The sequence below is a fragment of the Netta rufina genome (assembly GCF_964035555.1).
Source record: "Netta rufina genome assembly, chromosome: Z".
NCBI classification, from domain to species: Eukaryota; Metazoa; Chordata; class Aves; order Anseriformes; family Anatidae; genus Netta; species Netta rufina.
In genome coordinates, this window is record NC_140126.1 from 11,606,473 (window position 1) to 11,619,989 (window position 13,517).

Here is a 13,517-nt window from a genome sequence, read left to right on the forward strand (position 1 = left end):
AATAGATAATTATTATTCTTTATTGCCTAGTGTTGTTTGCTTTGTGCTTCTGATTGATTTTGAGTCATTTTTAGAATGTATGGCAGTGTCTTCTTTATGCTGTACCAACAGGGGAGATGATATGCTGTGGGAAAACAGAAAAGAATATATATAAGAAATTTAGCAGGAGATTTTAGTTGTGGTGGCAGTGAAATAAAGTGTAAGCAACGGTTTTTGGTGAACTAGGTCATGATATTACTATGCCTCTTTAAACTCTAGTAGTTTGTTCCCTCATTCACTCCATGCATCCCTGCTTTCTTTTGGCTTGACAGTTGTACTCTGAACTTCTGGTTACAAGTTTATCAGGTTGTTGGACAATGTTCCTGTTCTTGATCTTAAAGGAAACAGAGTTAGAGTGGTTCAAGATTTATAGCTCTACATGTGCTTTACTGGTGACTGATCTGCACAGTGGAAAGAGGATGCAATTATAAATGTTTCAAGGGACATGGAATGCAATAAAGCAATTCAACCTACAGCAGGTCCATAAAAAATTAAGCATTATTGCAGTATGCTATAGAAGCCTTGTCGTGGTGGAGGCCGTCATAAAACATGCAGGACAAATTACACAACCCCCTCTTATTTTGCCATTACTTGGTACAAATAATAACAATTATTAAGCACTTCTTTCCTAGCTGTTGTTACAGACTAGTATTTTAGTCCCAGCTTGTGGGGAGAAATATGATTAATAAAAAGTACCCTACTTTGTAGAAAAATACTTCAGATACAATAGAAAATTATAACATTTTGTACAAATTTGAACATGCCATGGACTTATGGATTTTATAGACTGTTAAAAGGCCTGTGTTTTGTTTTTTTTTCCTTCTCAACATTTTCAAGTTCTGCAGATTGTTTATCCCACAACATCCTATTATGGACCTCCACATAGTTTTGATCTTCATAAATAGTTTCCGTTTGAGACTTTATCTCTGCTGAAAAGGGCTCAGTTGCTAGTGTGGTGAACAGTTTTCAAAACTGATATGGAAACTTGCATTTTTCTCAATGTGTCAGGAATGATTTTGTCATTTCCATAGTGCCTTTCAGCAGCACTTCATTAGGATTGCCTCTTGACAGCAACATGGGATTGTCCCAATGTTAAGCAGGGCCAGGCAGTGCTGGCCAGCCATGTGCTCCCCTAGTGCAAACATGCATCCTCTCTGGCCAGGAATATTTCCAACAAGTGCTTTTTCTGAGCACTGAGTTGTTGTAGAGCCAGTCCGTCTTGTGAGATGTACCAGTCCTTTTGCTTCTCCTCTGCCACTGAATACAGAGATCAGTGTGGCTTCAGCAAGCAGTTCGTCAAAACCTTTTCAGGTTTGTGTCATCATGGGTGAAAAGGGACAATCATCATGAGTCCCATTAGTGGGGGAGGGAATATGCGCACAGATGCTATGGCCAGATTGGCCAAGGATTTTGAACAGGAGGAAAGCCTTCACTGGAGATCTAGTGTGAAGAGCAGAAGACAGAATTTTAAATTCAGTTTGTTTTACTGAGCAAATGTTCCGCTACGTTTCTGTGCCAATTTTTTAGGGTTCCTGCTCAATTCCTAATGAAAACGAGTATCAGCAAGAAAGCCTGGGGACATACAGTCAAAACTCGTGCTGTTGGTGATACGCTGGTCCCAGCTGGGACCGGGTATGGTTAGTCCTCTTGACAACACGCACAATTTATTACTGCGATTTTTTTTCTCTAAATCTCTTCTGAATCGTCAGTCACCTGTGATTTAATCTGTGGGGAGGGGCGTGGAATGGAGACACATGGGGGTGGTGATGCCGATTTGTACCTGCTGATCTCACCAGATCAACACTGAAGAAACAGGGAGGGGGGCTATAATTAGCAACTGAGTAACTGAAGTACACTTGCCTAATATTGTTGCTAATTCTGCATATGGCTCTCCCTTTACTTAGTTTATTTAACATTGGTTTTCAAAGGCTTGCTCTGAGAACTTTTTCTGTGTGAAACCTGGACCCAGTTGTCCCAGAAAAAAGTTTGAATCCCCTGTTCAAATAGACAGCGTGCTAGAGATAGTGTACTTTTTTTTTTCTTTCCTTTTTTTTTTTTCTCCTCTCACTTCCATTATGTATAATTTGGCTTGTAATTATTTTTTCTAAAACCTGGCCCTGGAGGTTGGCATGGCTAAGAAGTGTTGTGTAAGGTGTCCTGCAATGTCATCTGGATTGCTGCTTGGTGTATCTTGCTCATGTACTTAACATTAAGGTTAGATTAATGAGAGGACTGTTTAATTAAGAATAAGGAGTTGGCTGCTGTTACTATAGCCAGTGATCATCTGGGCATTTTCAACTAATACCTAATTTTCTCTCTATTTTTGCAATTCTTTTTCTTGGTGAAAGTAAAAAAAAAAAAAGTCTTAAAAACAAACAAACAAAAAAAAAAGGACAGTGTGCCTTCAATCTCATCTACACTATTCCTGTTGATCAAGTTAAAAATTTGAAGTTTTAAAATCCTGCCCAGATTTATTCTGCAGCAACCTCCAATACCCTGCACAACAAACATATTTTTCTTTAATGAAAGACAGCATAGTTCAGTGTACTTTTAAAATATATTTCCATTTGCAAGGAGATCATAAAGAATGTGATTATGACCCAAGAAGTTCTCTTTTTGGAGTAGAAGTACCTGAGTACCTGCATTTTTTTAAGTCAGTTGTTATAAAACAATTTCCTAATCACACAAAACTACTCTTTTTAATGGCTTTCCAATAGAGAGATCACCAAAGATTTTATTTATTCATTTATTTATTTATTTATTTTGGTGCGTATTATACTGTGTAATTGGTTTCTGGCAGTATCAAGCCAGTCAAACGTATAACGTAACAGTAACATAATTAATCCTTAAATGTTACAATTCAAGTTTAGCAAGATCAGCTCTTATTGAACCTCATACGTAAAAACAGTATGCTGTGAATTGTGTGCTCTCCTTGGTAATGTGCTGTAGTTTTGCCACTCAGTGCAGCAGAATCACAGAATCATTTAGGTTGGATAAGATCTCTAAGATCAAGTCCAACTCTTACCCTGGCACTGACAAGTTTACCACTAAACCATGTCCCTAGGCACCACATCTATATGGCTTCTGAGTACCTCCAGGAATGGTGACTCAAGCACTTCCCTGGGCAGCCTGTCCCAATGCCTCATAACTCTTTCGGTGGAGACATTTTTTCTAATATTCAACCTAAACCTCCCCTCACACAACTTGAGGCCATTTCCCCTTGTCTTACCACTTAGTGCTTGGGAGAAGAGACCAACCCCCAGCTCCCCACACCTTCCTTTCAGGCAGCTGTAGAGAGCAATAAGGTCTCCCCTGAGCCTGCTCTTCTCCAGCCTAAACAACCCCAGCTACCTCAGCTGTCCCTCATAAGACTTGTTCTCTAGACCCTTCATCAGCTTCGTTGCCCTTCTCTGGACACGCACCAGGGCCTCAATGTCCTTCTTGTAGTGACGGGCCCAAAACTGAACACAGTACTCGAGGCGCGGCCTCACCAGAGCTGAGTACAGGGGGACAATCACTTCCCTAGTGCTGCTGGCCGTACTATTTCTGATCCAAACCAGGGTGCTCTTGGCCTTCTTGGCCTTGTGATCACACTGCTGGCTCATATTGAGCCAACTATTGACCAATACCCTCAGATCCGTTTCCACCGGGCAGCTTTCCAGCCACTCTTCTCCTAGGCTGTAGCATTGCATGGGGTCGTTGTGCCCAAAGTGCAGGACCCGGCACTGAGTCTTATTGAACCTCGTACAGTTGGCCTTGGCCCATCAGTCCAGCCCATCCAGATCCCTCTCTAGAGCCTTCCTACCCTCAAGCAGATCAACACTCGTGCCTAATTTGGTGTCATCGGCAAACTTACTGAGTGTGTACTTGCTCCCCTTGTCTAGATCACTGAGAAAAATACTAAAGAGGACTGTCCTCAGTACTGAGCACAGGGAGACACTACTTGTGACCAACCTCCAACTGGATTTAATTCCATTCACTGCAGCTCTTTGGGCTCAGCCACCCAGCCAGTTTTTTACCAAGGGTAGTGTACACCCTGCCAAGCCTGGAGCAGCCAGTTTATCCAGGAGAATGCTGTGGGAAACACTGTCGAAAGTTTACTAATGTCTAGATAGACAACATCCATAGCCTTTCCCTCATCCACTAAGAGGGTCACCTTTTTTGTAGAAGGGGATCAGGTCAATGAAGCAGGCCCTGCATTTCATAAACCCAATGCAGACTGGGCCTGATCACCTGTTTGTCCTATATGTGCCACACAATGGCACTCAAGATGATCTGCTCCATAAACTTGCCTGGCACTGAGGTCAGACTGACAGACCTGTATTGCCATGAGCCCCCTTTCTTGTAGATGGATGTCACATTTGCTACTGGCCAGTAAACTGGGATAACTGATGGAAAGCAGCTTGGTGAGCACTTCCAACAGCTCCTGCAGTACCCTTGGGTGGATCCCAGTGATGGGTTCAAATTGGAATGTGTAGTGCTTGCATCACTTTCATTTTGGCTTTCAGCACTGTGTCATTGGACAGTATTTACATGTAGAGTTACGTATCATAACTGTACCCAAAAGCTTATATAGGTACATAGGAGCTTCCTTGGAAGATTTGTGGTGGTCCAACTTACATTAATGATTAAGTAGCATCTAAACATTACTGAGATGTGTTTTTTTTTTTTAATTAAAAAAAAAAAAAAAAGATATAGTTTAGATATTAGGAAGAAATTCTTTCCTTTGAGGGAAGTGAGGCATTGGAACAGGCTGCCAGAGAAGCTGTGGATACACAAAGCCAGGCTGGATTGGGCTTTGGGCAACCTGATCTGGTGGGAGGTGTCCCTGTCCATGGCAGGGGGATTGGAATTAGATGATCTTTAAGATCTCTTCCAAGCCAAATCATTCTGCAATTTCAGTGTGTGAGCTTTTGTGTCTATAATTGGTTGCTTGCATGTCATATCAGTTACTAGTAATAGAAGAGATTTGTGTAGCATTTATATGTAGAAACTTTTATGTATGTTGAATTTAACAGGATGCTCCTTAAAACATCATGGCTACATTAAGTGTGAGTTGTATTCAGCAGCCTGAATGTACAAAGGAAAAATACCTGAAATCAAGTTTTGGAAGCAGACGTATCAAAACTCACTGGAAAATTGGGAAGAAAACTTACTGCGACTTACATTCTTATATGCTGTTTGTAGGCCACTTACTGTGGAAGTTGCTACACTCTTGATGTCTTCTGGCACTTGATGCAAGTGCTATCCTTGCACCCAGAGGAAAGAGACAGTGCAGCTACCAAATTTTGATCCTAAATAATTTGGAGGATGGAGCAAAAATAAAGAAATTGTGCAGTTCAATTCATTCAAGTTCATTCAAGACCAGTAATTATAATTTGGTGATAAATCTCTGGCTTTCACTAAACCAGTTCAAGTTTTGCAAAAGATAAACACAAGATAAGGAAGTCTTGAATGTATTCATGCTAAAGACCCATACTTAAAGAACAATTCTCAGTTTAAATAGAAAGGGCTTTTGTCATTGTTTAGCTCTGTTGAATTGTAAATTAATAGGCAATTTGCTGTAAGCAGCAAACCTTTCTTAAGCTGGCAACTGGCATGTAAATCACTTTCAAAGCAGGTTGGCCGACCTGAAAAGGACTGTCTAAATAAAAGAAGCCAATTTACATTAATGTAATCCTGAAATACCAGGATTTTTGAGGGAACAGAATACACCTGAAAATAACTGTGGCTGTTATTAAACCAGAGGATAACCATTTGCACCTCTGTGGAACTAGAGTAGTTCTGGTGCTAGAAATAACTAGCCCAAAAAATGCTCCAAGAATTTTAAGTATTGCTTTAGAAAACCACTCATAGTTCCATGAATGTGAAACCTTTGCCTCCAGAACACTAAAAAGGGTCCTTCCTGGCCGTACTTCTGTGGAGTGAGAGGTTTGGTTTTTACTTGTCAGGCTCTTCAGAGATGTACCTAAATTGTATAATGCATAACAGTTGTGAGACATTCTCGTTCTCAATATTATATGCTATTATTTTTATTTAAATACTGTCTAAGGAGATTGTGGATCTCCAGTGCTCTCAGTCAGATTTTAAATATTTTTAAATATATTTTTATATTTTTAAATATATAATGGTTATACAAGAATAAGAAAAGAGTAACTCAGATTGTGCACCTTATGGCCTGATGCTGTTCCTTTTAAGCCAATGGAAATTCTGTTGTTTCCTTTATCTTAAACCACTGTGACTCTGAGCTTCAGCCTTCCACATGTCTCAGTAACAGAAAAACAAACTCCATTTTCTAGCTAATAAAGGGACAGTGATGATTCAACAGTGGGATTATAGATTACCTCAACCTCATTGAAAGTTCATTACAATGATGGAATTGCTTAACTATCTATTAATGCAGAAACATAATGTAAAATTTGTGCTCATTCATGTTATCTGATTTGCTTCCAGTGCATAATCTTCTGTCTATGCCTATGCTGACAAGTCTTAGAAGCTGCTATGGTTATGCAGAAGAGTTTGAATTAATGGCACTGTATAACGAGGGATGTTTTTCATGGTTGTGCTAGACCTTTTGAATCTGGAATTATTGCAATGCACTCTGACCCCCCTTCAAAGCACGGGCTAGAGAAACTTAACCCTGGGGCATTCGCATCGTGATATTGATGTGTTACAGCTGCAGTGTGTTATGCACTGCACATGCAGAGTCAGAGACAGCAAGCCCCAGCACACTTGGTCCAAATAGGACAGACCAGACACAGGAGGAGGACGAGGTGCAGATGAGGGGAGTGATAACTCAGTATCACACAACAGATAAAGGCGGATTTAGTGCACAGATGAGCTGATGCCTGGTCTGGTGAACAGTCAGTATGGTACACTGCTGAAGGCAAACACTGAACATTTTGGGACTGAAATGAATTTCTGATAAGATGCTGACCACTTATGATACTCAAATTAACTATTAGTCTGTATTGTTTTCTCATTAATGTAGAACAGTTTTATTGTATAATTTTTCAGACTTCACCCCTCCTAGACAAAAACATCCACAACCAAGAAACAAGTGTCTTGTGTTAGTATTAATATTTTTCTTGGGATCATATTTAATTTGGTTGTGTGTCACACAGTAGCTTGGCATGTGTAAAACCAAACTCAGTGACATTTAGTTTCAATGTGTTTTTAAAATGTATGTGATATTTGATTTCAAGTTTAACATTCATTATAAAAATAGAGAGGTAAATTTATGTGACAAATAATGGTTCTGCAGGATTCTACTCAGATTTTTCTGGTTTTTAGGAATTGAATTTTTATTGATTTTTTTTTCTTTAAAAATATTTTACTTTTCGGTGAGAATAATGGTGTCTACCATGGGATTAGACTTCTAGAACCAATGAAGCACTTCTGGAAAGGAAAGCGAGAAAAAAATGTCTATCTGTGCAATAATACAGGTGGTCTTTTTTGAATACGGAGGGGAAGGCCATAGCTCATGGGCTACTTCACTTACATTTCACTTTCTGCTATTATATTGAAATAAATGTTCATTTTCGAGTGCACCCTTTTGCTTGTTTGGTTTTTATACTGGGTTTGGACATAATTTCTGCAGGCATGAACAATTTTTCTGTGTTCTGTAAAACATCTGGCATGCTTGTAACTACCATGACTTTCTGTGACTTACCTCAGCTTCTGCTGAGGTCAGTGAAAGTAATCAAAGGTACTATTGAGACAAATCCTTTGAAAATATTTCCCACCTGCAAGCAATGATGATACACTTTGAGGAAGGTTGTGTCTCTTGCCACATATAAGCCTGCCTTTGAGTGATGGGAGTACCACAACCTTGTCTTTGGTGCCTACAGACCAAAGTTCCCCCCTCTTCCAAGCTTTTTGCCCACCAGTCTTCTGGACTAAGCACTACAGTGGGAGTAGTTACTTCCTTGGCCCTCTAGATCTGGTTCTTAGTGGAGATGTGATATGGCTTTGTAGTGTAAGTCAGTTTTTAACGTGTTCCTTACCCAAGGCAAATGCATATATAAAAGCTATACGGTTCTCTGCAGTGTCTAAGATTAAGGTTCTTCCATTAAAGTGTAGTGAAATGCGGCTAGTCATTTTTCTCATTGTAAAAGTATCCTTGATATTTTAGTCAGTAACCAAAGGCATAATGTGTGTCTAATAACTTATTATTAACTATTGGAGTCATCAGGCACGTCTCAAAATCCATGTCTTGATATCATCAATTTTTTTTCACCGTTGCATTGACTGATGACAATATTTAACAATTTCTGCAGGTACAGTCATTTTATAAGAAACTGATGATTTTTTTTATGTTTTTAATGACTTGTCCATAGTAATTGTGTTTTTATTTAATTTATTAGAAAATTGTATCACTATATTGTTCAATTTTAAATACCATTAATCTATAATTGAGTTGTCCTGCAGCTATCTTTTTTCGTTTAGTACCAGCATTTATAGATATGTCTCCATTTTCTGTAGCTTTTTGTAGTCATCCCATAGTTATGGCTCCAGGTAATTACATACTGATATAAATAGAGTCTGACTGCGAAGCTAACCTTTTTTCATGTAGCTTTGTATCTAACCCACTGCTAGACTGCTTATTTTAGAATACTGCAGAGCCACCATATAGTTTTAATGGGAAAAAAATAATTAGAATGATAAGCTTCCAGTAATGTGAAGATTAAACTTTGAGTCAGGTTAATCTGGGAAACAAAGGGTGGTAATAGGCTCAAAACTGTCCTCATACTTATTTTTTTTTATTGCTTTGAGGACAGATAGCTTCTCAGAGGACTGACATGAGCTATGAACTGAGAGTTGGTTAGAGTTTAAATCTTGTGTGTTGTCATTTTATTGCCTTTTCTCCTCTAGTAAGGGTAGTAGCAAACAAAAAGTGTTGTAGTAGGACTAGTGAGTCCAAGGACTCAAATACTGGTTCCAGGTCTATTGCAGTACTCCTGCTGTAATAGGACTCAGTATTGTGAAATTTGTCAAAGTTACTAGGTAGACACAATGTGCCATTTATTTCCACAGGTAATTTTCCTGTTTGATTAATAGCTGGAAAAATAGAATGTAGCAATATTGCAAGAATCTATGAAAACTGAAATATGTTCCGAGGTATTTGTAGTAAAAAGAAGGTATCATGACTGAATTAAGGCTTTTCTTATTACATGCTAGTTCTGATAACTTCCTACGTTAGAATTTGTACTTCTCTGGAGCAATGAGCAATTAAACTCATTTGTGATAATGGAAAGAAAAGCCATGTGTATCCATGGCCAAGTGACCATCCTGGCATTTCTTTTCTGAAGCAGAAGTGTAAGGTGTATGTTCATCTTCTGTTATATATTTCAACTTCAGAGAAATTAAGGGAATTCACTTCATTTCTTTTACATAGTAAAGCCACCTAGGTTTGTATGATGATGTATGACTCTATTATAAACTCAAGTGAGTACAGATCTGGTCACAGCACATTTGTCCTCTAGCTTAGCCAGAACACTCCCAGGCTGCTAGTGAAGTTAAGACCAGATTCAGTATCCGTTGATGCTTTGAAAGATACAAATGCATTATATTTTTGTCAAATCCTAGGTGGTTTGTACTTTAGTATAAATAATGTGATGCTGCATTGTATTATTTCATGTACACTTAACACCGTACACTTGGAGTTAGGATGATCTGGGGAGACCATCTCCAGAAATAGCTTTTGAAGTCTGAAAGTGTTATTTTCCATCAGATGTGATTGTTTGAAGTCTGGATGGTTTTTTTCTTTGTTTTTCTTTGTTGAGCAGGATGCTTTTCTGTGTGTTTTACAGAATCAGCATGATCCAGGATTAGAGTAGTCTAGTGTTGTCTTTATATAGGGACTGCAAGAGGCTAAGATGCAGCCTGAGGTACAATTCAGGGATGTCCCTATTAGTCAGTCATGAGATACTAAAAACACATTAGCATCTACACGAGCACATATAGCTTGTACATCTGCAGGTTGGGGTTTTTTAATGGTTGGCAAGCAGTGTATTGCATACCAGGGTGAGCTGATTGTCCTTTGTATGTAGTTGGAGGGATGAGAAAGGCTTTGTCTCATCTTTATTGTCCTCACAGGTTACTTTTTCATAATTGCTGCTGAGGTTCATATTTCCTGTAGATTAATGGATGCTCTGGTTGGAGCGAAACACGGCCGGCCTTCAGCATTCATCAGTTTGTAAGTAGCCTGTGTCTTTTTACACACAGTAATAATTGTCGAACCACTGGATCTTGATGAATAAGCTGTAGGATTTTTTCTGTTGGTGCCCAGCTTGGAGCCCATGAAGATCGGTGGGGCCTTTCTGCTGATTCATCGTTTGGATGAGGCCTCACGTAACCAGTGGCAAAGACAGAGGAATTATAAAACCATCAGGAATAATTCCGAGGAGAATTCCTACCACCACCCAGCCAGGGGCTGCCCCAGCCCGGGCATTGGGCACCTCTCTGGGGACAGGATGGGACACAGGCCCATGCGTGAGCCCAGCTCACCAGGGCCGGGCTGTAGGGAGCGGGCGGCAGGCCCTGCTGCGGCCATGCTGGGGTAGGGGGGGCTGATGGCCTAGGGGCTGATACGGGGTGAACCCTGGGGTGTTCACAGGTCTCTGTGCATTAAGTACTGAACTTAAAATTAATTAAAAGATTTTATTTCTTCACACTGTGTTATATCATTTTTCCAGAGTTTTTCTGGGCCTTTTCTTGCTGTCCTCTTAAGAACTTGGAAGGCAAGAGCCTTCGTCTCTGTTGAACATCTCCTTTGTTAATAAATCACCTGCTCATTGCTTAGAAACAACATTATTTCATTCCCTGCTAAACGTATTTGAAATAGTTTTATTATTTACTGTAGCTTTTAGTTCAACCTGTTGAGTCCCCCACCTGTTATCAGTATTTGCTCTTACTCTACATACAGTCTCATTCCTGTTCTTATTATTCAGCTAAAGACGTGTTAGGCTGCCCATGCACACCAGTATTGAATGTGATTATTTCATTGGCTCTTTAGATGAACTCCTTTACCATTTCTGTTCAATTCCTCCATTTTTGTATATGGCAGGCACAGGCATGAGCAGGAGTAGGTAGGCTTCACACCACTAGCTGATGCTCTTTCTGTGTTCACACTGTGATTAGCACTGGGGAGGCATGTTGTTACCTTCTCATGGCAGCAAGGTAACTGGTCATGAGTGCTTGTAGTCTAACTAGAAGGCAAATTTTTAAGAATTACAGTAGCAGTTGCGTTTAGGTGGTAGCTAATAGTGACACCGCTTCCTTACTGCAAGACATGCTTCAGCAACTGCAGTTGCCTACAGACTGGTTATCTTGGGCTGTCTCCTTACCACTTTAGGCAGACCTAACTTGGGAGTAAGGAGAACTAGCCACAGGGATCACTGGATAAAATCTCAAGCCCAGATTAAATGAGTAGCAAATATACCTGTGAGGAGTCGGTACCTCTCCAAGGTCAGGACTAACCTGATTGTGAAGCTAAGATCTAAGAACAGTGAGGGAGGATCTAGATATAACAAACATCCAGCTAATTTTTCATCCACAGCAGCACAGAACAGAATGTGAACACAGCTGATACCTGCCGGTGTTGTCATTTCATTTAGGGTTCCCCTCACGTAGATAGGGTTTCACTGAAGTATTAACATCATTCACTGTCTATTTGAAATTCTTAAATCTGTGTTTCATTAAACATCCAAATTCCTTAGTAAAAATACCAGAGAAAGCTGTTTTTTTTCTTTTTTTTTTTCATTCAGTTGTTTGAAGAGTAAATACAGCTAGGCTGCCCGCTTGGTGTGATTCATCTTTTATCTCAAGGTTGTGTATAAAGAAAGCTTTTTTCATCCCTCTTGCTGTAATATCACAGTGCACAGAAGTCAAGTGATGTTTGTCATTATGTTCTGTATACTTCACAGCTGCATGTTAGTCATGTGGAGCTAACTTGTTAATGTTGGTGACAAATCTCTCCACAAAAGTGAATGTAAGATAGGTGTACAAAAAGAATGACCTTTTATAGTTCTGGCTGGTGTGTCACACTTGCCTATAAAGGACTCCTACCATAATTCACAAGCCTAACTTGGGAAACAAGTGTGCATGTAGCTGGCTGGTATTAGTTCTGGCAATAGGTGTCTTTGTAGCCTAGAGTATTAATTAAAGTTCTAAGGGCCCTAGGGATTATTTAAACATCCATGTGATTATCTTAGTGTTCAGGAATTTTATATGTTTGTTTTTAAAGACCATCCCTCCTTCATTTTGATTCCAGTAGTTGGATGAGAAAGATCAGAATGCCATAAAAGTTTCTGAAGTCTATTTCTGCATTAAATATGTATTATGATAAAAGGCTTATCACTGATGCTCAGATTAGGAATTATATTCAGAATATTGTTCCTGTTGTGATTCCCTGCTGAATTTCTCCATCTGGTAATGTTACTACTTAGGAAGTGATAACATATGCATGTAACACGTTAATTGTAAAAGCTCAGAATGGATAATTTGATTGTGCTACTAAAACAATAGTAGTGAAGCACTCTGGTCTGTGGTTGCCAGCATTAAATTACCATGATTGTTATAAATCATACAAGAGGATTGTGGGAAATAGAGCTTTCAGCTTTTCATTACAAATCCCCCATTTTCTGTCCAGTGATCTGAGGGGGAACAGCGCTCAGCCATCTGTCTAATAGGCTGCAGTGGCACTTTACAGACCATTACTCTCAGTGCTCTGGGGGAATGAGAGTGGGAAGAGGCAACATGCGTGAATAATGTAGTATCCTTATGATCACAGTGCTTCTTGCTCTGCAGATTCATAGCAAAGAATTGAGTGGCTATACAACTGCTGTACAGGGGGGCCCTGGCAGGTTTCCACGTCAGACTGTGCATATGTTAAACATCCACAATTCAGAAAATGTGGGGGATGAATAGGAATTACTAGGAAATGTGCATATTTATTATGTTGCAAATTATAAATAATAATATGGTTATTTCTGAGATAGTGAAAAATTTGCCTGGCAAATATAAATGCTGTCATGGACAGTTTCTTTAGCAGGCCTATTTCTCAAAAGCCTGTAACAACAGATAGCTGAACAGTTCATATAGGTTACTAATAGGAACAGTTGGGCAAATCCTAAATAAAAATTCATTAAAGCTGGTAGAAGTGCATGTCACTGTGATTTAAAATCATTTCAGATACCCATACACTTGAAGATTGGCTAAGGTCAGGCTGAAAGGGTAAAGAAGACCTTGGTAAAAGGATTTGGGCCAGAATGCTTCTTGGCCCTTCCTTCTGAAGTTAAGCCAGCAGAAGAGGCAGACTGATAAAAATGGGCTGCCATTCCCCCTGTTTTATCAAACTATGAGGTTCATTTTCATACCATTGGGCCTTTATTGTACTCAACATGGATGACAGTTTGACCGGACAGACTCAGATGATATATCCACATTGCCACTGATAATGACTCCATGTCCTGCTA

The 13,517-nt window shown here is 39.5% G+C and overlaps 1 protein-coding gene across 4 annotated transcripts in view; it reads left to right on the top strand.

Moving 5' to 3' along the window:
* Positions 1-13,517, top strand: part of GHR (growth hormone receptor) — a 143,464-nt gene that overhangs the window by 26,523 nt on the left and 103,424 nt on the right. The window contains exon 1 of one of the 4 annotated variants that reach the window (XM_084304896.1): positions 10,210-10,237. The exons of the other annotated variants lie outside the window; for them this stretch is intronic. The gene's annotated coding sequence lies outside the window, so the exon portion shown is untranslated. Of the gene's footprint in view, positions 1-10,209; positions 10,238-13,517 lie in introns of those variants that run through there. 4 annotated transcript variants of the gene reach the window in all.